The 22882-nt window shown below is 41.5% G+C and overlaps 1 long non-coding RNA gene across 1 annotated transcript; it reads right to left on the bottom strand.

The window, feature by feature from the left end:
- Positions 1–787: 787 nt before the first annotated feature.
- Positions 788–11746, bottom strand: LOC121134652. The gene is made up of 3 exons (XR_005871763.1): positions 11592–11746; positions 11015–11105; positions 788–999 (listed from the first exon to the last, which is right to left on the bottom strand). It is a non-coding gene; the product is annotated as an uncharacterized LOC121134652 (long non-coding RNA).
- Between the last annotated feature and the right edge of the window lie 11136 nt (positions 11747–22882).

Below are 22882 nucleotides of genomic sequence, written 5' to 3'. Positions count from 1 at the left end.
TCTTGTTCTTGTTCTTGTTCTTCTTCTTCTTGTTGTTCTTGTTCTTGTTCTTGTTCTTGTTCTTGTTCTTGTTCTTGTTCTTGTTCTTGTTCTTGTTCTTGTTCTTGTTCTTGTTCTTCTTCTTCTTCTTCTTCTTCTTCTTCTTCTTCTTCTTCTTCTTCTTCTTCTTCTTCTTCTGAGATTCACAGTGTTCATTTGATTTATGCATAAATCCTTCCAGAATACAGAGTTGATTGATATGCCTATGGGGGAGTATTCTGCAATTGTTTTGTTTTGTTTTTAATATTTATTTATTTAAATTAGAAACAACCTTGCTTCCCATGTCAATCTCAGATCCCTCTCCCTCCCCTCCTCCCCCAGCCGCCCCCAATCCCGCACCCAATCCCTACTCCACTCTCCAGAGAGGGTGAGACCCTTCATGGGGAATCTCCAAAGTCTGTCATATCATCCAGGGCAGGGCCTAGGCCCTCCCCTATGCGCCCAGGATGGGAGAGCATCCCTCCCTGTAGAATGGGCTCCCAAAGTACATTCGGATGCCCAGGATAAATACTGTTGCAGAGAGGGAGGAGTGATGAGCGAAGGAGTCAAGACTAGGCTGGTTTAACCCACAGAAGCAGCTGACCAGAACTAAGGGGAGCTCATGGGCCCCAGACTGATGACTGAGAGACCAGCATGGGACTGATCCAGACCCCCTGAATGTGGGTGTCAGTGAGGAGACCTAGGTAACCTTTGGGGTCTGAGGTACTAGATCAATATTTATCCCAGGCCACTAGCTTCTTACCTCTACCTCAGGCTGAATATGCTGGTCCTGTCTCCATGAGTTCTCACCAAGCCTCAGACTGCTGCCTCTCCTCAGCATGTGTCTTCTGAGTGTGAACAGTAGACTCCTCTGGTTGGTACTCTTTGTATTTGTTTCTGCCACCTTGTTCCATGGAGGTAGTTCCTTAAGTGGTGAGGATATACCACCTGAAATACCTGAAATGGACTACTTTTTGCTTGCTGGAAAAAAAAAACAAAAAACAAAACAACAAATGGATGTGGTATGGTTTGTTGCCCAGGGAAGTTCTGGGAATTGCTGCTTCTGTAAAGGTATTGGTATGCCCAGGCATCACGGGGCTTCCCTAAGCCCCAGCCATAGGTTCCCAGACTTGTGGTAGAACAGCCTCTCCCAAAGAGGCTAATTTTCAAAGTGCATGAAGGAAATCCTGGACTATTTCTCTTGTGTCAGGTTCCTGTAAGGACAACAGGTCGTTGCAGAGCTTTGAAATGAGCTAGGACTCGGATCACTGGGATATGGGTGCAGTTTGGGGAGGGGTTCATACACACAGACACATGTACACACACACACACACACACACACACACCACTGACTGAGCCTGGACTTTGTTCATGGTAGTTACATCCTTTACCTGCTAGCTGCATCCTTTCTCTTTTATCGTTTATTTTGAGACAAAGGCTTGCTATGTTGCACAAGCTTGTCTTGAACTAGGTCCTGACCTAGTCTCTGTTGTAGCCAGGATTTCACGTACTACTGGACCTGGCTGATAATATATAGTTGTCTAATGTCTAAGAAGTTACTCAGGGGTCTCTCAAGATGTGCTGTGCTAGTGCAGAGCTAATATAAAGAACTTACTTTGCGAGGCTGCCGAGCCTGTTGGTGGCATTGACCTGGATAAAGTCTGGGGTAGGAAACATGTGAAGGTCAGTGAGGCAGGATAAGTGAGAACAAGAGAGGAGCAGAGGCCAGGCAATGCAGAACCAGAAGAGACTGAGTAATGCTCTTGCATAGCCATTCAATAATGGAGTAACTTACCACCTTAAACTTTGCAGAATGTCATGTTATGTATGTTAAATGCATTTTTCCACCCTTGATTTAGGTGTTTGCAGTATCCTTTATTGGGGAAGGCTTACCAGTTGGAACTGATTATAGAATGCTTGGCCTGGTCAATAACTACTTTGAAATTTATACAGGACAAATTTTCTCCAAATAATTTGGCTATGAATGCTGGAGAGTTTCTATTATATTGAGAACAAGAGAATAATGAAGCCATCTGGGAGTTTCAATCAGTTTATTTGCTATCTCTAGGTAAGTTTTATTCCTCCTGCAACTTTTCCAAAAGAACAATGCTTCTATATCTATTTTGGGCCAATGTTAGCCTGGACTACATCCATTTGTGTGAACGTATTTCTTTTAACCATAAGTGTGTGTTAGCCCAGGATTGTTAGTTATGGCAAACATAACTTTTTTTGACAATGTCTTATATGCCCTCAGTATATCTCACTGTGCTGGGATGACCTTGAACTCCTGAACCTCTTCTCTCTCCCTTCTCTCAGATCTTAACACAGCACTTTTTTTGTAAGTAATAATTTGTCTTTTATGAGACAAGGTTTCTCTGTATTCTTTTGGGTAATAATTTGTCTTTTGATGCCTTATTAGTTTGTTTTTTTATCATATACTTGGAGATTTAGGAGTTTCAAAGGTGTTCAGGGTTAAGTCCTTTCTTAGATATGTGTACTGTGTTCCCCTCCCTTCCCTTCCCTTCCCCTCCTTTCCCTCCTTCCCCTCTCCTCTTGTTGCTGTGATAAAACACCATGGACATGACTGTTTTTGCCAAGAGTTTTTCTTGGCTGGGTTTAGCATGCTACACGTGGAAGCTTTAACTGCAACATGAAGGAAAGCTTGCCTTACTTCTTCTAACAAGGCCATACATTCTAAGCCTCCCAAATATTGTCACCAACTGAGGACCAATTGTTCAAATATGGGAGCCTATGGGGCCATTTTAATTCTAACCACAGAACCTAAGAAATCTTAGCTTGTGGCAGAATCTCACTGTTGGAAGGGCTTCCTATGCATTGCAGGGTGTTAAGACAGCGCTCCTGCTCTGCACTCAGCAGGCACCAAGGTTCTTAACCGCATGCCCCTCATCTGGGTGGCATAGAGGAACCCCCAACCATGAAAATTTCTCTTTGGGAATCACAGGGTACCTCAAGATCAAAGAGATTTTCTCTGGGGTTTAATTCTAGGATCTTAGTTAAATTTTTTATTCTGAGAAGGTGAGGGTTCATTTCCCCTGGAATGTGTTGTTTTATTTGCTGTCCTAGATGTGGTTTGCTGGCTGAGGTTTTTTCTTCCTTCCTGAGGCAGGGTTTCTCTGTATAATGGTTCTGGATGTCCTCTAACTCACTTTGTAGATCAGGCTGGCCCTGAACTCATGTAGGTCTGCCTGCCTCTGCCTCCCAAGTGCTGCTGGCAGCTGAACTTTTAAGTGATATCATTCTATAAATTTTCTTTGCTGCATTTTCAACTCATTTTGTTACAGGAATGTGATAGTTTTGTGAAATCAGTTTTTATATGAATCAGAGATTTTCTGTTCCATACATTTTGGTATAATTCAGCAGTAATGTTCTAGTAAACTGGTACTTTGGGTGAAGGACAGACAGAGGATATTGAATATGGTGTTGCCTGCCTATCTCTCTCTCTCTCTAATGTTGAGGAATGGTCTCCTTTGTATATAGCAATCCTTGAACTTGGGGATCCACCTGCCTCACACTCTGGAGCTAGGGAGTAACAAGCATTTGTTCCCTTACCCATCATTTAAGATTGCAGGTTTGCATTCTTGTCTATTCAGATTTCCTGTCTTATCTTGATCCAGTTTTAATAATCTGTATTTTCCTAGAGAGACAGAGAGAATGTGCGTGGTTGCAGGTGTCATGCATATGCGTGCATCTATGTATGTATGCATCTCTATGGTGTGTGTGTATGTGTATGTATGCCTCTTTATGGTGTGCATGTGTGTGTGTGTATCTGTGGTGTGTGTTTGTCTATAGTGTGTATGCCTCTTTATGGTTTGTGTATTTACATGTCTATGGTGTATTTGTGCCCCTCTTTATGATACATGTGCATGGTCTGAGAACTACCTTGTGTCTCTTCCATCATTTCTTTGAGACAAGATCTCTCACTGAGTGGCTCTCCACCCAAGCTAACTGGCCTCTGCTTCCAGGGATCTCCCTGCCTTCTCCATTCCCATCCTCTTCAATTGTGGAATGATAAATATGTTCTGCTGGCTTTTTAATTGGGCTCCAACCTTGGTTTTCATGCTTATTAGGTAGGCACTTTGCTGGCAAGGGCAGCTTCTTCATATTCTCAGTATTTTTCTAAAAATTAAATAAAGATGGAGTCTCTCTGTCTAGACCAGGCTGTTCAACCTGTGATCCACCATCTTTAATCTTCAAGTGCCAGCAATCAGTGGTTTTGGCCATCACACCTGAATTTTTTTGAGGTGTTTAAAATATTTCTATGTATATATGGGTGCCTTACCTACATGTGTCTGTGCTCCATGTGTGTTTAATGTCTTTGGAGGCTCCAGAAGAGGATGTTGGGTCTCCTGGGACTGGAGTTACAGTTGTGAGCCACCATGAGGGTGCTGGCAATAGAACCTGGGTCCTCTGGAAGAGCAGCCAGTGCTCTTAACTGCTGAGTCATCTCTCCATCCCCTGAGAAATTCTTGACATTAACTTGTGCACCACTTCCTTCACTGTATTTATCAAAGGTTTGTTTGCATCTAAGTCACTTCAGAAGAACTAGTGTCTTAGTTTGGTTTTCGGTTGCTGCGAAGAGACACTATAGCCGTGAAAACTCTTATAAATGCAGTGGTTTACACTTCCAGGATTAGTCCATTATCATCATGACATGGCAGCATGCAGGCAGATGGGTTGCTAGAGAAGCATCTGTGAGTCTTACATCTTGGCTCAACGGAAGTAGTCTTACTGGGCACAGCTTGAGCATATATACGACCTCAAAACCCACCCCCTCTAATTTTAAGTTTAATTGAACTCAAATTAGAAAATTATTATCATGTCTCATTAATTTTAGAACACTCCTAAATATTCAAGTATCATGCTTTTAATTTACCTGTTGCCTCAAAACATAGTTGAAAATATAAGCAAAAGAAGGTCATATGCTTTATTTAAAAGATTAGACAAAGATTTGATTAAAACAGATATTTGCTGCTGTAGATACAGCAGCCAAATAAAACTACCTACTAAATTCACAGTGATTAAAATAGAAGTGAAGTAGAAATAAAGTTGACCAGAAAAATTTCATTCAAAAGTTAAACTGAAAATGTCTGTCTATATATGTGTAGTAGAAGGAAACTTCTCTCTCTCTCTCTCTCTCTCTCTCTCTCTCTCTCTCTCTCTCTCTCTCTCTCTCTCTCTCTCACACACACACACACACAAACAAACAAACACATATGGTTTACTTACTGTACTAGGTTTTATTTTCCTCCTATTGAATGGAATTTATTCCAATGAGACATCTGTTGGTTACCACTAAGATTCAAAGGGTAAAAATTCAAGAGGCCTTCCCTTTTTTTTGAAGAGACAGGGAAGAAGAATGGCTCTAGTGAAGAAGGGAGGTGGGATGGGTTAACTGGTAGGAGTACAGGTGGGGGAAAGTGTAGACAAGATGTATAGAAGAGTGAGTGAATGTGTGTGTGTGTGTGTGTGTGTGCTCTAGAAGTTAGAAATAAGTAAACACTAAGCTAACCAACTATACCTTTTACATGTCTATATGTATGGAACATTCTGACATGTATTATGTGGCAAGTTAAACATTAAAAAGACAATTAGGAGTATTTTATATAAAAACATTTCAGCTACAATTTACATTTCATTGAAATTATCCCTAGAGAAAATAAAATTTTAAGCATTCTTAATCATTACAACAACAAATAGATTTTATCTGTATGTTAATTATAATTAGTTCAGTGAAATATGTGAGCTGGTCAATAGAATCTGTCATGGAAGACCAAAAGTAGACCTTAGAACAAGAGCAGAAATAGCATAAAGGCAGAAAAATGAAGTGGTTACTGGTAAGTCAATATATACATTTCAATATTTACATTTTAATTACATGCTGTGTGCTTCTACTTAGTAAATTCCACCACTAATGGAAGTTACATTTAACATCTTCTTTAACATTAATATGCCACCACCAGTTTTTAATAAAAATTAATTTTATGATTATTTTTAATAGTTAATTATATTAAAATTTTTAAATTTAATTTTTAACAGTTAAAACAGTTATTTGTTCTTTGAAACATTCATTCAAACATACAATGATTTACAATTAAAAAATGCATCTTATCTAGCTCCCACTGGCGACCACTCACACGCTGTTATTCATTAACCTCAATTGCTGTGGACTGAATGTACTTTAAAAAAAAATAGCTCATTGAGTACAGTTAGTGCTGACCATATGCAACTGTTAGTGAAGCAATCTATTGGGTCTTGAGTAACTTGCCAGAAGCCACAACCCCAGAGATAAATTAGTCCCTATTTTCACTACCATCAGTTGCTAATTGCTCCTCACCAAGTAAGTGTTGTCGCCTTAGAAAGTCCTTCCTTATTCATGCTACTATGAGTTGTTGTGTTCTTCAGCTACGTCATGCCCCCAAAAGAACCCTTCACAATACTTCAGATGCTTACATTTTTTTCTCAATGTTTCCTGAGATTTCAATAGTGGGAGGTTAATACAAATGATCCCTCTTCAGATGACCCATCATGGTAACTTATTACCATTTTAAATAGTTATGAGTCTCTGTATTAACCACTATCTACTGCAAAAGGATTCTTCTCTTATCCTGGCTCAGAATAGCCAAACACATGTGTATGAATATAAATAATGTCACTCAGGCCTGGGAGGCATTTAGGCTGAGGGCAGAGGGTCACCTCTCCTTCTGCCCCTCCAAATACAATCCTCCTGTCTCCCAGCTTTTCAGCCGGTCACCTGCTGTGGATTCCTTCCTTCTGTGCCTTCTTCTCCAGTGGATCTCAAAGATCTTCCCCTCCATCCTTTCCTCACCCCACTTATTGCATGCAAAGCCCAACCTGTAACTCCAAGAACACACAGGAAAGTCTGCCCAGGGAAGCAGGTGGGCTTAACTGCAGATCTTCACTTCTCACTCTGCTCCTCTGAATCCAACCCTCCACTCTCATCCCCAGATCTGCAGCAGAGTACTTTCTTCAGCCTCCTTTACTCCTTCCTTACCTCATCTCTAGTGTATCACAGAGATCGTCCCTTCCTAAACCCCCTCCCTTCCACTCATTGCTTTATCCCAGCTTCCAAGTCCAGGAAGCACTCCCTGGGAACCTAAGGACACTCTTACCAGGGAGACAAGTAAGCTAAGTGCAGATTATGACCTCTCCCCCAGTCCCTCCAAGTTTAATACACCAGATCTGTAGCAGACCTGCTACAACCTCTGCTCATTCTCTGCTCCCATTCTGGGGGGGGGAGGGAAGGGGGTAGGGGAGAGGGGGGAGACTAATCACTGGTGTAAACCCTGCTTCCTGGGGGGGAGGGGAAGAGGGGGGGAGACTAATCAGACACTGGTGGAAACCCTGCTTTCCTCCCTCCTGTGACTCCTTTTCTCCTCTGAACCATCTCTATTATTATAGTGCCAGCTCCCAACACCCAGACGCACATTTTCCCTGGAACCCCCAGTGGCCACACCTATCAGGATCCCAGACAATGAAGCCACCACACTCCCCTAGGAACCAGAGAGGGCAACAAAAACCATAGACCAAAACACCCAACCAACAGACAGAACCAGATATTAGCACCTGGAATTACAACCTTCACAATCCAAGATGTGTAAAAACATAGTATGTGTTCATTAGAACCCAGAAACTCTACCACAGTAGGCCTTGAATGTTCCATCACAGTTGAAGCAGAAGAAAAAAACATTAAAATAGTCCGTATGGATATGATAGATTCCTTTAAAGAGGAAATAAATTAATCCTTAAAGAAATCTATAAAAGCAGAGTGGAAAGAAATAAGTAAAATAGTTCAAGACCTGAAAGTGGAAATAGAATCAACAAGGAAAATAGAAACTGAGAGAAATCTGGAAATGAGAAATGTAGGAACTTGAAGAGAGATCTCAGGGGTGAGCTGTGAGAAGCATAGTTAAAGCTGTGGGCTATTATTTATGTTTGCATTCCCCAAACCAGGTCATTTGATCCAACTGCATTAGATGTGCTTGACTGGATGTAGGCCTGAGGTACATAGGCAGGATTACATAGGATATATGCTTGCCCCTGATTGGGCCTGATAGAAAATATAGTGGATCTGTGTTTCTGCCATTTTATGCCCCTGCAAAAAGTGACTTGTGTCCATTTCCTGGGAGGTCTAAAATGGATCGAGCCAGAGTTCATCATCCTGACCAGTATTTAACTAAAGTTTGCTTTAAATTTGGCTCAGAATTGTGGAACTGTTTTTTTTGTGAGTCTTAAGTTTAACAAAATCTCACTGACAGAATACAGGAGATGGAAGAGAGAATCTCATTCACTAAGGACATGATAGAAGGAATGGATTCTATAGTAAAAAAAGGTTAAAAATCCTGGCACAGAACACCCAGGAAAATATTGGAGACTGAAAACATTCCAAATCTACTGCTAACAGGAATAGAGGAAGGAGAAAAACCACAGGTCAAAGGTAAACAAAATAATTTCAACAAAATCATAGAAGAAAATTTTCCTAACCTAAAGAAGCAGATGGCTATGAAGGTACAAGAACCATGCATAACACTAAGTAGACTGGATTAGAAAAGAAAACTCCTCAGCACATAATACTCAAAATACTAAGGTTGATAATGGAGACCCCAAAAGCTGAATACATGTGCTACAGACTATAAGAGACCACAGATGCCATCCCAGATTACTATACTCAGAAAAAGTTAAAACAGTCAGTTTCTGCTTTGAGATCATTCCCTAACTTACTGGATGATGAACTACACATAAGATGAAATAAACACTTTGTCTCCATCAAAAACCTATACATAATATTAGTAATAACACCAGTAGATTCCCCACTCTGGCCTAGGACTGCCACAGACATAAGCTTTTTTTTTTACACTGTATGCAGTATCAAAGGTTTGAAGTTTCCAAGTCTCTTTGAGATTTTCAGATAATGTTAAAAATTGTATAATAAGTGTAATGTGTCAGTGTCCTTAAATTTTGCAAAACAAGTCCTTGCAGTAATATATGGTTGCCACAAGGTGCCACAGTTTCCCCAGCCAACAAGTCTCTAATGCCTGATGACATTATGAGGACACCTCTTGGTTAGTGTGAAAAACCTAATGAAATTATTTATTCCTTCTTCTATTGTCTTCAATGAGTCTCTTCCTCCTTTAAATACTCATCCCAGGAAGGTGCACATTTGTGAAAGCATGGCCTCAAAGAACCTGGATGGTAGCTAATTCTCTGCTTTATGCAAATAAGCTAAATAGAGGGTCAGTATCACACACTCCAAGCAATGTTGTAGGAATTTAGCAGAGTTGCCATATTTGGGGTGACATTAGAATGAGTAGTTGTTTTTGAGCAGTACTTTTTCCTTGAAGAATCATTGTGGTAAACTGTAAAGATTCTTTGTGACAAACAGTGATTGCTTTGACATGAATTAATAAAAATTCAGAGACAGATATTGAGGTTCAAGTGTCAAACTGAAGATCAGAAAAGCAAAGCAGCCAGGTCACTAGGTAACTCTACCTCAAGCCAAAATGGGTGAGCTTGTCTCTACTTATCCTCACAGTGCAATCCAGACTGCTATGCTGTCCTCAATATGGCTGCAGATTTTGCTGCTTCTTCTTTTTATACCTCTCAAATCCTGACATCAAAGGCATGTGATCCCAAGTGCTGAGATCGCCTTTATGTGAGCTGTTTCTATTTAGAACTGGGTCAATTTTGTGTAGCTCAGTGTGGCCTTGAACTAACAGAGATCTGTCTGCCTGTCTTCTGAGTCCTGAGATTAAAGGTGTATGCCACCACTGCCTGGCTCTATGGCTTGCTAGTATGGCTGCTAAGATTAAAGGTATGTATTACCACTGCCTGGCTCTGTGGCTAACTTTGCTTTCTGTACTCTCAAGCAAGCTTTAATAAGTCATAAATGATATATCACCACACCAGGATTTGTAGAATTGGGTTTCTGAAGGGGTGTTGTAGCCTTCACCACACACACACACACACACACACACACACACACACACACACAAATCATGAACGTGTGTGATGCTTTCTTTAGTGAGTCATATAGATTAGATTAGGGACCTTGGTATGAGGAATACTTTACCTCCAAAACAACTTGGTGTAACAATCAATAAATATGCCTTTGTATGGCTGTTTGGGCTTCAGTCCATTAGAGAGGTTGGACTTTCCTACTTTTACATAGGCCTTAAAAGTTTATCTTGGAGTGTGGTCTTTCTTTAACTAGCCAATCCTACACAGAATACCCTGACAGCAGTTAATTCCCTGCTTTAGGAAAATAAACAAAATTCAATATTAGTGTCACACACCCCAAGCCTAGACATGTTACTACTTTCTATGAGTGTGCCATCATGCACTCCATGTCAGAAAGGATGTATGGATATATTTGGGAAAAGATGCATAGGAAAGGGAGCAGCTGGCCTGGCTCACAGATATATTTCATGCAGCTCCTTCAAGTTCTTGGTAATGAGCATTCTCTCAGTCTGATCATTCCTGCTTTCTATACAAACATCACTGTAGCTCAAGGTATTTCAATAGAAACTTGAATATTTGCCAGTTTTTACAATTAAAGACAAAAGGCAACATATTTTACAACTTATTTGACCTCTATTTTAACATCCATTTCTAGATAGTTTCAGTACCTGTGTCCTTCATAAATAATTCCATCGTTTTTATAAAAATTGCCATAAGGCCAAAACTTGAGTCCCTGTGAACCCCACGCTGTTCCTTTTGGAGTTGCTCTTCCTCTGTTAGCTTTATGTCCTTCACCAGTGGGCTCGCTTATTAATGTCATTCTCATTCTTCTATTAGCAACATGACTCACTTCCCCTTTCCCTTACTAAATCACCTACACACTGATCAGTGATGAAGACAACTGTTTTTATATTGAATAACATATTTTAGAAACTATCTTGAGTCATTTATATCACAACCTCCATAGAATACTTTTAGCATCTTTGTGATAACCATTTACCTATGATCTTGATCCAAACTCGGTGTGCTACAGGATATTGTGACTATTTTCTAGAATTCCTGGAAATCTCAGTCTTTGAATTGAAGATTATCTATAGAAAAGAGGAATATCAGGCTAACAAAAATTCTAAAACGGATGAAAAGAAACATGAAAAAGTAAAAGGTTGTCACAGGGAAACAAAAACTCAATTACACTAAAAATTTCTGTACTGGTACAGAGGAGTTGGAAGTTTTAGAAAGTAAAACTGAGAACAAATAAATTAGTAATATTTGTTAAATAGATGATAAATATGTTAAGGGTATTACTGTATACATTCACATGTTCTACAATTAACTGGCACTGGGAGTGATTGAAAGGAAATATAAATGTTTTGTTATGACACAAGAAAGCATTTCCAAAAATCCAGTTGCATCTGTGCAATTAAGGATGAAATATCCTGTCACAGGAACCTGAGTCAGTGAGCACTGGCCTTTTCAATCTTACCCCCAAACTATCAAAACTGATCAGGACAATGCTTCTGAGAAGAACAAAAAAGATGTCAGAGAAGAGAGCTAAGGTGATATCTTGTGAGGCTTACCCTCCGGATCAGGGGTTAGGTGGTGATGAACTCCTTCAGATCGGGCTGTAGTTCTCATTCTTTACCTGTGATGCAAAGAAGATATTTTCCACCACTGGAAATAAACAGCAGTAAGATCACATATCCACTGTATACATTGTTCATAAAGAATTTGAAAATTTAGGTTCTAGGATGGAATATAAGGAAGTTGTCAAACTCATCAGGGAGGCAGGTCTTTAATGGGGTGAGACACAAGATAGCAGAGTTCTCATGAGGAGTCACAGGAACTGAAAGCCAGCATGACATGGCAAGACTTTCTGTAACAATAGTGAAGATGGCACAGGTGAAGAAGGGTTGGGCACTCACCATTCAGGTCTGGTAAGCTAGGGATGGGCATTTAGGGCAGTCTCTCCACTACTGCTTAGTTTGCCAGTTGGTGTCATCCTTGTAGATCTCACTAGCGCCTGATCTCTCTTCAAAACTATAAAGGCTCCCTCTATTTTGGTGTCTCTCATCCTGCTCTCCTCTATTCTTCTCTCAACTCAGCCTTCCTGCTCCCCCATGTCCTCCTCTCCCCTGCTCTTCAGCCCATTTCGTTCCTGGCTCCCTCTCCTCTCCCCCATGTTCCCAATCTGCTCAGGAGATCTTGCCTCATTCCCCTTCTCTGGGGTACCATGCATGTCTTTCTTAGGGTTCTCCCTGTTTCCCAAACTCTCTGGCAGTGGGATTGTAGGCTGGCACTCACCTGATTCATGTCTAAAGTCCATAAATGAGTGAGTACATACCATGTTTGTCTTTTTGTGACTGGACTGGGTTACCTCGCTCAGGATTGTTTCTTCTAGTGCCGCCCATTTGCCTGCAAATTTCAAGATTCCATTGTTTTTTTCCGCTGAATAGTATTCCATTGTGTAACTGTACCACATTTTCTCTATCCACTCTTCAGTTGTGGGGCATCTAGGTTGCTTTCAGGTTCTGGATATTACAAATAATGCTGCTATGAACATAGTGGAACATACATCCTTGTTGTATGAATGTGCATCTTTTGAGTATATGCCTAAAAGTGGAATTGCTGGGTCTTGTGGTAGACTGATTCCCATTTTCTTTTTTTATCATTTTTTATTTTAATTTTAAATAGCTTGTTTTACATGTCAATCCCAGTTCCCTCTCCCTCCCCTCTTCCCACACTCCCCTTCCCCCCCTCCCTCCCACCCTATTGCCAAATCCTTCCACATAGGGGATATCTAGAGTCTGTCATTTTACTCTTGGTAGGGTCAAGGCACTCCCCTAAGAGTCCAGGCTGAGAGAGCATCTCTCTTTGTGCTATAGGCACATGAAGACAGTTTGTATACCAGGGATAGACACTGATCCACAGCTCAGGGCCCCATAGGTTGCCCAGGCCTTCTCACTGACACTCACATTTGGGGGGGTCCAGATCAGTCCCATGCTGGCCTCCCCACTGTCGGTCTGGGGTCCAAGAGCACTCCCCTGTTCAGATCAGCTGTCTCTGCTGGTTTTGCCAGCCCATTCTTTGCCAATTTGCTCATCACTCCTCTCTGTCACTGGGTTCCTTGGGTTCAGTTCAGTGATTAATTGTGTGTTTGCCTCTGCTTCCATCAGTCACAGGATGAAGGCTCCCGGATGGTTATAGACATCAAGTTCATTATCAGGAATGGGCATTCGAGGTGGTCCCTCCACTATTGCTTAGCTTGCCAATTGATGTTATACCTTTGGATCACTCGAGGTCACTCTGGTGCCTGATCTGTCTTTGATCCTATGATTCACTCTTCCCCCTATTCTACCCCCACCCCCTCAACTTCCTGTTCCCCCATGACCAACTCCCTTCCTCTTTACCCCCTCTATTCTTCCCAGGTCCCACTCCCCCCCATCCCTCGCCGTGTTCCCCATCCATTCAGAGGATCTTGTCTCCATCCTCTTCTCTTGGGTACTATGCATATATGCATATCTTTTAGGTTCTTTTCTGTTTCCCAGACTCTCTATCTATGGAAGTGCAGACTGGCACTATCCTGATCCATATCTAAAATCCATATATGAGTGAGTACATACCATGTTTGTCTTTTTGCGACTGGGTTACCTCACTCAGGATGGTTTCTTCCAGTGCTATCCATTTCTCTGCGAATTTCAAGATTCCATTGTTTTTTTCTGCTGAGTAATACTCCATTGTGTAAATGTACCACATTTTCTCTATCCACTCTTCAGTTGAGGGGCATCTAGGTTGCTTTCAGGTTCTGGCTATTACAAACAATGCTGCTATGAACATAGTGCCCTTGTTGTATAAACCTGCCTCATTTGGATAAATGCCGAAGAGTGGAATTGCTGGGTCTAGTGGTAGATTAATTCCCATTTTCCTGAGGAATCTCCATACTGATTTCCAAAGAGGCTGTATGAGTCTGCATTCCCACCAGCAGTGGAGGAGTGTTCCTCTCTCTCCACATCCTCTCCAGCATAAATTGTCTTCGGTGTTTTTGATTCTAGCCATTCTGACAGGAGTAAGATGGTATCTCAGAGTTGTTTTGATTTGCATTTCCCTGATGGCTAAGGATGTTGAGCACTTTCTTAAGTGTCTCTTGGCCATTTTAGCATCCTCTACTGAGAATTCTCTATTTAGCTCTGTACCCCACCTTTCAAGTGGATCCTTTGGTGTTTTGGAGACTTGTTTCTTGAGTTCTTTGTAAATTTTGGAGATTAGCCCTCTGTCAGATGTAGGGTTAGTGAATATCTTTTCCCATTCTGTGGCCTGCCTTTTTGTCTTTTTGACTGTGTCCTTTGCCTTACAGAAGCTTTTTAGTTTCAGAAGGTCCCATTTGTTAATTGTCTATCTCAGTGCCTGTGCCACTGGTGTTATGTTTAGGAAGTGGTCTCCTGTACCAACTCGTTGAAGAGTATCTCCCACTTTCTCTTCTAAAAGTTTCAGTGTGGCTGGATGTATGTTGAGATCTTTGATCCATTTGGACTTAAGTTTTGTACAAGGCGATAAACATGGATCTATCTGCAGTCTTCTGCATACCATTACCCAGTTATGCCAGCACCATTTGTTGAAGATGCTTTCTTTTTTCCACTGTACAGTTTTAGCTTCTTTGTCAAAAATCAGGTGTTCATAGGTGTGTGGGTTAAAATTAGGGCTTTCGATTCGGTTCCATTGGTCTATCTGCCTATTTTTGTGCCAATACCAAGCTGTTTTCAGGACTATAGCTCTATAATAGAGCTTGAAGTCAGGTATGGTGATGCCTCCTGAAGTTCCTCTATTGTATAGGGATGTTTTGGCCATCCTGGGCCTTTTGTTTTTCCATATAAAGTTGATTAATGTTCTTTCCAGGTCCTTGAAGAATTGTGATGGAATTTTGATAGGGATTGCATTGAATCTGTAGACTGCTTTTGGCAAGATTGCCATTTTTATTATGTTGATCCTATAATCCAATCCATGAGCATGGGAGATCTTTCCATTTTTTAGTATCTTCTTTGATTTCTTTCTTTAAAGACACAAAGTTCTTGATATACAGGTCTTTCACTTCCTTGGTTAACATTATCCCCAGATATTTGATGCTGTTTTTGGCTATTGTAAAGGGTGATGTTTCTCTGATTTCTTTCTCAGTCACTTCATCATCTATATATAATAGGGCCACTGATTTTTTTGAGTTTACCTTGTATCCTGCCACATTGCTGAAGGTGTTTATCAGCTCTAGGAGTAACCTTGCGGAGTTTTTTGGGTCACTTATGTAAACTATCATATCATCTGCAAATAGTGAAAGTTTGACTTCTTCTTTTTCTATTTGTATCCCCTTTATCTCCTTTTGTTGTCTTATTGCTGTAGCTAGAACTTCAAGTACAATATTGAAGAGATATGGAGAGAGTGGACAGCCTTGTCTTGTTCCTGATTTTAGAGGAATTGCTTTGAGTTTCTCTCCATTTAGTTTGATGTTAGCTGTTGGTTTACTGTATATTGCTTTTATTATATTCAGGTACGTTCCTGTTATCCCTGATCTCTCTAGGACCTTTATCATGAAGGGGTGCTGGATTTTGTCAAAGGCTTTTTCAGCATCTAGTGAGATGATCATGTGTTTTTTCTTTCGCAGATTGTTAATATGGTGGATTACACTGATAGATTTTCTAATGTTGAACCATCCCTGCATTCCTGGGATGAAGCCTACTTGATCATGGTGGATGATTTTTCTGATGTGTTCTTGAATCCGGTTTGCGAGTATTTTATTGAGTATTTTTGCATCGATGTTCATGAGGGAAATTGGTCTATAGTTCTCTTTCTTAGTTGTGTCTTTGTGTGGCTTGGGTATCAAGGTAATTGTAGCCTCGTAGAAAGAGTTTGGCAGTGAGCCTCCTGCTTCTATTGTGTGGAATACTTTGAGGAGTATTGGAATTAGCTCTTCTTTGAATTTCTGGTAGAATTCTGCACTGAAGCCATCTGGGCCTGGGCTTTTTTTGTTTGGGAGACTTTTGATGACTGCTTCTATTTCATTAGGGGTTATAGGTCTGTTTAGATTATTTATCTGGATCTTCGGGGCCGCTCCTGGCTTCCAGAAGAGCCGCCCACACAGGAAAGAGATCAGCTCCTCCAAGACCCCAACCCAGCGAGCCCAGCTTCAGGGACCACCCGCCCACCACCCATCCCCCTCCATCTTCGGGGCCGCTCCCGGCTTCCAGAAGAGCCGCCCACACAGGAAAGAGATCAGCTCCCCAAGACCCCAACCCAGCGAGCCCAGCTTCAGGTGAGATTGGGTCCCCGGCTGGGACCACCCGCCCATCACCCATCCCCCTCCATCTTCGGGGCCGCTCCGGGCTTCCAGAAGAGCCGCCCACACAGGAAAGAGATCAGCTCCCCAAGACCCCAACCCAGCGAGTCCAGCTTCAGGTGAGATTGGGTCTCTGGCTGGGACCACCCGCCCATCACCCATCCCCCTCCATCTTCGGGGCCGCTCCTGGCTTCCAGAAGAGCCGCCCACACAGGAAAGAGATCAGCTCCTCCAAGACCCCAACCCAGCGAGCCCAGCTTCAGGTGAGATTGGGTCCCCGGCTGGGACCACCCGCCCATCACCCATCCCCTCCATCTTCGGGGCCGCTCCCGGCTTCCAGAAGAGCCGCCCACACAGGAAAGAGATCAGCTCCCCAAGACCCCAACCCAGCGAGTCCAGCTTCAGGTGAGATTGGGTCTCTGGCTGGGACCACCCGCCCACCACCCATCCCCCTCCATCTTCGGGGCCGCTCCCGGCTTCCAGAAGAGCCGCCCACACAGGAAAGAGATCAGCTCCTCCAAGACCCCAACCCAGCGAGCCCAGCTTCAGAAGAGCCGCCCACACAGGAAAGAGATCAGCCCCTCCAAGACCCCAACCCCAGCGAGGCCAGCTTCAGCTTCAGCTGCAGTAAAGAAGGAGACCAGTGGAGACAGAAAGCCCCCACCAGCACCCACTGGAAGAAGAGATGGGAAGAAGACAGAATAAGAGATCACTCAGCAATAGAAACACCAACACGACCCCACCAGAATCCAGGGATCCAACACCAGCAAGACCTGAAAAGCACTACATAGATGAAGAAGAGGAGACAGACCTTAAAAATTATTTCATGAAGATGATGGAGAGCCTCAAGGAAGAAACGAGGAAATCCCTTAAAGAAATAGAAGAAAAAACAAACAAAAAAATCCATGAAATGGGGGAAAAATTCAAGAAATAAACAAATCTCTCAAAGAATCTAAAGAGCACCAAGAAAAAACAACCAAGAAAATTAAGGAAACAGCTCAAACAGTTGAAGGATTGAAAGCTGAAATAGAAACGATAAAGAAAACACAGAATGAAGGGATGCTGGAAATAGAAAAGCTCGGTAAACGGTCTGGAATCACAGATGCAAGCATCACCAATAGAATACAAGAGATAGAAGAGAGAATCTCAGGTGTTGAAGACTCATTAGAGGACATAGCATCGTCAACCAAAGAAAATCTCAAAACCAACAAATCCTTAACACAAAATATCCAGGAAATATGGGACACCGTGAAGAAGCCAAACCTGAGAATAATAGGTATAGAAGAAGGTGAAGAACTTCAACTTAAAGGTACAGAAAACATATTCAACAAAATCATAGAAGAAAACTTCCCTAACCTAAAGAAAGATATGCCTATGAAAGTACAAGAATCTTACAGAACACCAAATAGGCTTGACCAGAAGAAGAAGTCACCTCGCCATATAATAATCAAAACATCAAACCTACAGAGCAAAGAGAAAATATTAAGAGCAGCTAAAGAAAAAGGCCAAGTAACATACAAAGGCAGACCTATCCGAATTACACCTGACTTCTCAATGGAAACGATGAAAGCCAGAAGATCCTGGTCAGATGTCCTACAAACGCTAAGGGAACAAGGATGCCAGCCCAGACTACTATATCCAGCAAAGCTCTCAATTACCATAGATGGAGAAAACAAAATATTCCATGACAAAGCCAGATTTAAACAATACGTATCCATGAATCCAGCTCTACAGAAAATGCTAGAAGGAAAACCTAGAGCCAAGGAAGATAACTACATTCACAAAGACACAGGCAATATAGAATCATACTTTACAAAACACTAAAAGAAAAAGGGAGGAGAAACTACACAAAATAACTTCACTAACAATAAATCAAGCGCAAACAAGGATCACCAATCAATGGTCATTAATATCCCTCAATGTCAATGGCCTCAACTTACCTATAAAAAGACACAGACTAGCAGAATGGATACGAAGACAGAACCCTTCCTTCTGCTGCATACAAGAAACACATCTCAACACCAAAGACAGACGTTATCTCAGAGTAAAGGGCTGGGAAAAGATCTTCCAATCAAACGGCCCCAAGAAACAAGCGGGCGTAGCAATCCTAATATCTAACAAATTAGACTTCAAATTAAAATCAATCAAAAGAGATGAAGAAGGGCACTTCATATTCATCAAAGGAAAAATACATCAAGACGAAGTCTCGATTTTAAATATCTACGCCCCAAATACAAAGGCACCTACATTCGTGAAAGAAACATTACTAAAGCTCAAAATGCACATAAAATCTCACACACTAATAGTAGGAGACTTCAACACTCCGCTCTCACCGCTAGATAGGACCTCCAGACAGAAACTTAACAAAGAAACAAAAGAATTAATAGAAGTTATGACCCAACTGGGTTTAACAGACATCTATAGAACATTCCACCCAAATACAAAGGGATATACCTTCTTCTCGGCACCACATGGAACCTTCTCTAAAATTGACCACATAATAGGAAACATAGCAAATCTCCACAGATACAAAAAAATTGGAATAACCCCCTGCATCTTATCAGACCACCATGCATTAACATTAGAATTCAACAATAACACAAATCGCAGAAACCCTACAAACTCATGGAGATTGAACAATGCACAATTGCACCATCCCTGGGTAAAGGAACAAATAAAAAAAGAAATTAAAGACTTCCTCGATTTCAATGAGAATGAAGACACAACATACACAAACTTATGGGACACTTTGAAAGCAGTGCTGAGAGGAAAGTTTATAGCACTAAGTGCCCACATGAAAAAACTGGAGAACAGTCATACTAGAGAATTAATAGCACAGCTGAATGTTCTAGAACAAAAAGAAGCAAACTCCCCCAGGAGGAGCAGACGCCAGGAAATAATCAAATTGAGGGCTGAAATCAATCAAGTAGAAACCAGGAAAACATTGAGAAGAATCAATGAAACAAAGAGTTGGTTCTTTGAGAAAATCAACAAAATAGACAAACCTCTGTCCAAACTAACCAAAAGACAGAGAGAGAACATGCTAATTAACAAAATCAGGGATGAGAAAGGGGACATAACAACGGACTCTGAGGAAATCAAGAGAATCATCAGGGCATACTTTGAAAATCTGTACTCCACAAAATTTGAAAATTTAAAGGAAATGGACAATTTCCTGGATAGATATCACTTGCCAAAACTAAATCAAGAACAGATAAATAATCTAAACAGACCTATAACCCCTAATGAAATAGAAGCAGTCATCAAAAGTCTCCCAAACAAAAAAAGCCCAGGCCCAGATGGCTTCAGTGCAGAATTCTACCAGAAATTCAAAGAAGAGCTCATTCCAATACTCGTCAAAGTATTCCACACTATAGAAGCAGGAGGCTCACTGCCAAACTCTTTCTACGAGGCTACAATTACCTTGATACCCAAGCCACACAAAGACACAACTAAGAAAGAGAACTATAGACCAATTTCCCTCATGAACATTGATGCAAAAATACTCAATAAAATACTTGCAAACCGGATTCAAGAACACATCAGAAAAATCATCCACCATGATCAAGTAGGCTTCATTCCAGGAATGCAGGGATGGTTCAACATTAGAAAATCTATCAATGTAATCCACCATATTAACAATCTGCGAAAGAAAAACCACATGATCATCTCACTAGATGCTGAAAAAGCCTTTGACAAAATCCAGCACCCCTTCATGATAAAGGTCCTAGAGAGATCAGGGATAACAGGAACGTACCTGAACATAATAAAAGCAATATACAGTAAACCAACAGCTAACATCAAACTAAATGGAGAGAAACTCAAAGCAATTCCTCTAAAATCAGGAACAAGACAAGGCTGTCCACTCTCTCCATATCTCTTCAATATTGTACTTGAAGTTCTAGCTACAGCAATAAGACAACAAAAGGAGATAAAGGGGATACAAATAGGAAAAGAAGAAGTCAAACTTTCATTATTTGCAGATGATATGATAGTTTACATAAGTGACCCAAAAAACTCCGCAAGGTTACTCCTAGAGCTGATAAACAGCTTCAGCAAAGTGGCAGGATACAAGGTAAACTCAAAAAAGTCAGTGGCCCTATTATATACAGATGATGAAGTGACTGAGAAAGAAATCAGAGAAACATCACCTTTTACAATAGCCAAAAACAGCATCAAATATCTGGGGATAATGTTAACCAAGGAAGTGAAAGACCTGTATATCAAAAACTTTGTGTCTTTGAAGAAAGAAATCAAAGAAGATACCAGAAAATGGAAAGATCTCCCATGCTCTTGGATTGGTAGGATCAACATAATAAAAATGGCAATCTTGCCAAAAGCAGTCTATAGATTCAATGCAATCCCTATCAAAATTCCATCACAATTCTTCAAGGACCTGGAAAGATCATTAATCAACTTTATATGGAAAAACAAAAGGCCCAGGATAGCCAAAACATCCCTATACAATAAAGGAACTTCAGGAGGCATCACCATACCTGATTTCAAGCTCTATTATAGAGCTATAGTCCTGAAAACAGCTTGGTATTGGCACAAAAATAGGCAGGTAGACCAATGGAACCGAATCGAAAGCCCTAATTTTAACCCACACACCTATGAACACCTGATTTTTGACAAAGAAGCTAAAACTGTACAGTGGAAAAAAGAAAGCATCTTCAACAAATGGTGCTGGCATAACTGGGTAATGGTATGCAGAAGACTGCAGATAGATCCATGTTTATCGCCTTGTACAAAACTTAAGTCCAAATGGATCAAAGATCTCAACATACATCCAGCCACACTGAAACTTTTAGAAGAGAAAGTGGGAGATACTCTTCAACGAGTTGGTACAGGAGACCACTTCCTAAACATAACACCAGTGGCACAGGCACTGAGATCAACAATTAACAAATGGGACCTTCTGAAACTAAAAAGCTTTTGTAAGGCAAAGGACACAATCAAAAAGACAAAAAGGCAGGCCACAGAATGGGAAAAGATATTCACTAACCCTACATCTGACAGAGGGCTAATCTCCAAAATTTACAAAGAACTCAAGAAACAAGTCTCCAAAACACCAAAGGATCCACTTGAAAGGTGGGGTACAGAGCTAAATAGAGAATTCTCAGTAGAGGAGGCTAAAATGGCCAAGAGACACTTAAGAAAGTGCTCAACATCCTTAGCCATCAGGGAAATGCAAATCAAAACAACTCTGAGATACCATCTTACTCCTGTCAGAATGGCTAGAATCAAAAACACCGAAGACAATTTATGCTGGAGAGGATGTGGAGAGAGAGGATCACTCCTCCATTGCTGGTGGGAATGCCGACTCATACAGCCTCTTTGGAAATCAGTATGGAGATTCCTCAGGAAAATGGGAATTAATCTACCACTAGACCCAGCAATTCCACTCTTAGGCATTTATCCAAATGAGGCAGGTTCATACAACAAGGGCATCTGCTCCACTATGTTCATAGCAGCATTGTTTGTAATAGCCAGAACCTGGAAGCAACCTAGATGCCCCTCAACTGAAGAGTGGATAGAGAAAATGTGGTACATTTACACAATGGAGTATTACTCAGCAGAAAAAAACAATGGAATCTTGAAATTCGCAGGGAAATGGATAGCACTGGAAGAAACCATCCTGAGTGAGGTAACCCAGTCGCAAAAAGACAAACATGGTATGTACTCACTCATATATGGATTTTAAATATGGATCAGGATAGTGCCAGTCTGCACTTCCACAGATAGAGAGTCTGGGAAACAGGAAAGAACCTAAAAGATATGCATATATGCATAGTACCCAAGAGAAGAGGATGGAGACAAGATCCTCTGAATGGATGGGGAACAGGGCGAGGGGGGTAGTGGGACCTGGGAAGAGTAGAGGGGGTAAAGAGGAAGGGAGTTGGTCATGGGGGAACAGGAAGTTGAGGGGGTGGGGGTAAAATAGGGGGAAGAGGGAATCATAGGATCGAAGACAGATCAGGCACCAGAGTGACCTCGAGTGATCTAAAGGTATAACATCAATTGGCAAGCTAAGCAATAGTGGAAGGACCACCTCGAATGCCCATTCCTGATAATGAACTTGATGTCTATAACTATCCGGGAGCCTTCATCCTGGGACTGATGGAAGCAGAGGCAAACACACAACTAAGCACTGAACTGAACCCAAGGAACCCAGTGACAGAGAGAGAGGAGTGATGAGCAAATTGGCAAGGAATGGGCTGGCAAAACCAGCAGAGACGGCTGATCTGAACAGGGGAGTGCTCTTGGACCCCAGACCAACAGTGGGGAGGCCAGAATGGGACTGATCTGGACCCCCCAAATGTGAGTGTCAGTGAGAAGGCCTGGGCAACCTATGGGGCTCTGAGCTGTGGATCAGTGTCTATCCCTGGTATACAATCTGTCTTCATGTGCCTATGGCACAAAGAGAGATGCTCTCTCAGCCTGGACTCTTAGGGGAGTGCCTTGACCCTACCAAGAGTGAAATGATAGACTTTAGACATCCCCTATGTGGAGGGATTTGGCAATAGGGTGGGAGGGAGGGTGGAAGGG

The sequence above is a fragment of the Mesocricetus auratus genome, unplaced genomic scaffold (assembly GCF_017639785.1).
Source record: "Mesocricetus auratus isolate SY011 unplaced genomic scaffold, BCM_Maur_2.0 Super-Scaffold_100029, whole genome shotgun sequence".
Taxonomy (NCBI): Eukaryota; Metazoa; Chordata; class Mammalia; order Rodentia; family Cricetidae; genus Mesocricetus; species Mesocricetus auratus.
This window is presented reverse-complemented; position numbering and strand designations above follow the sequence as displayed.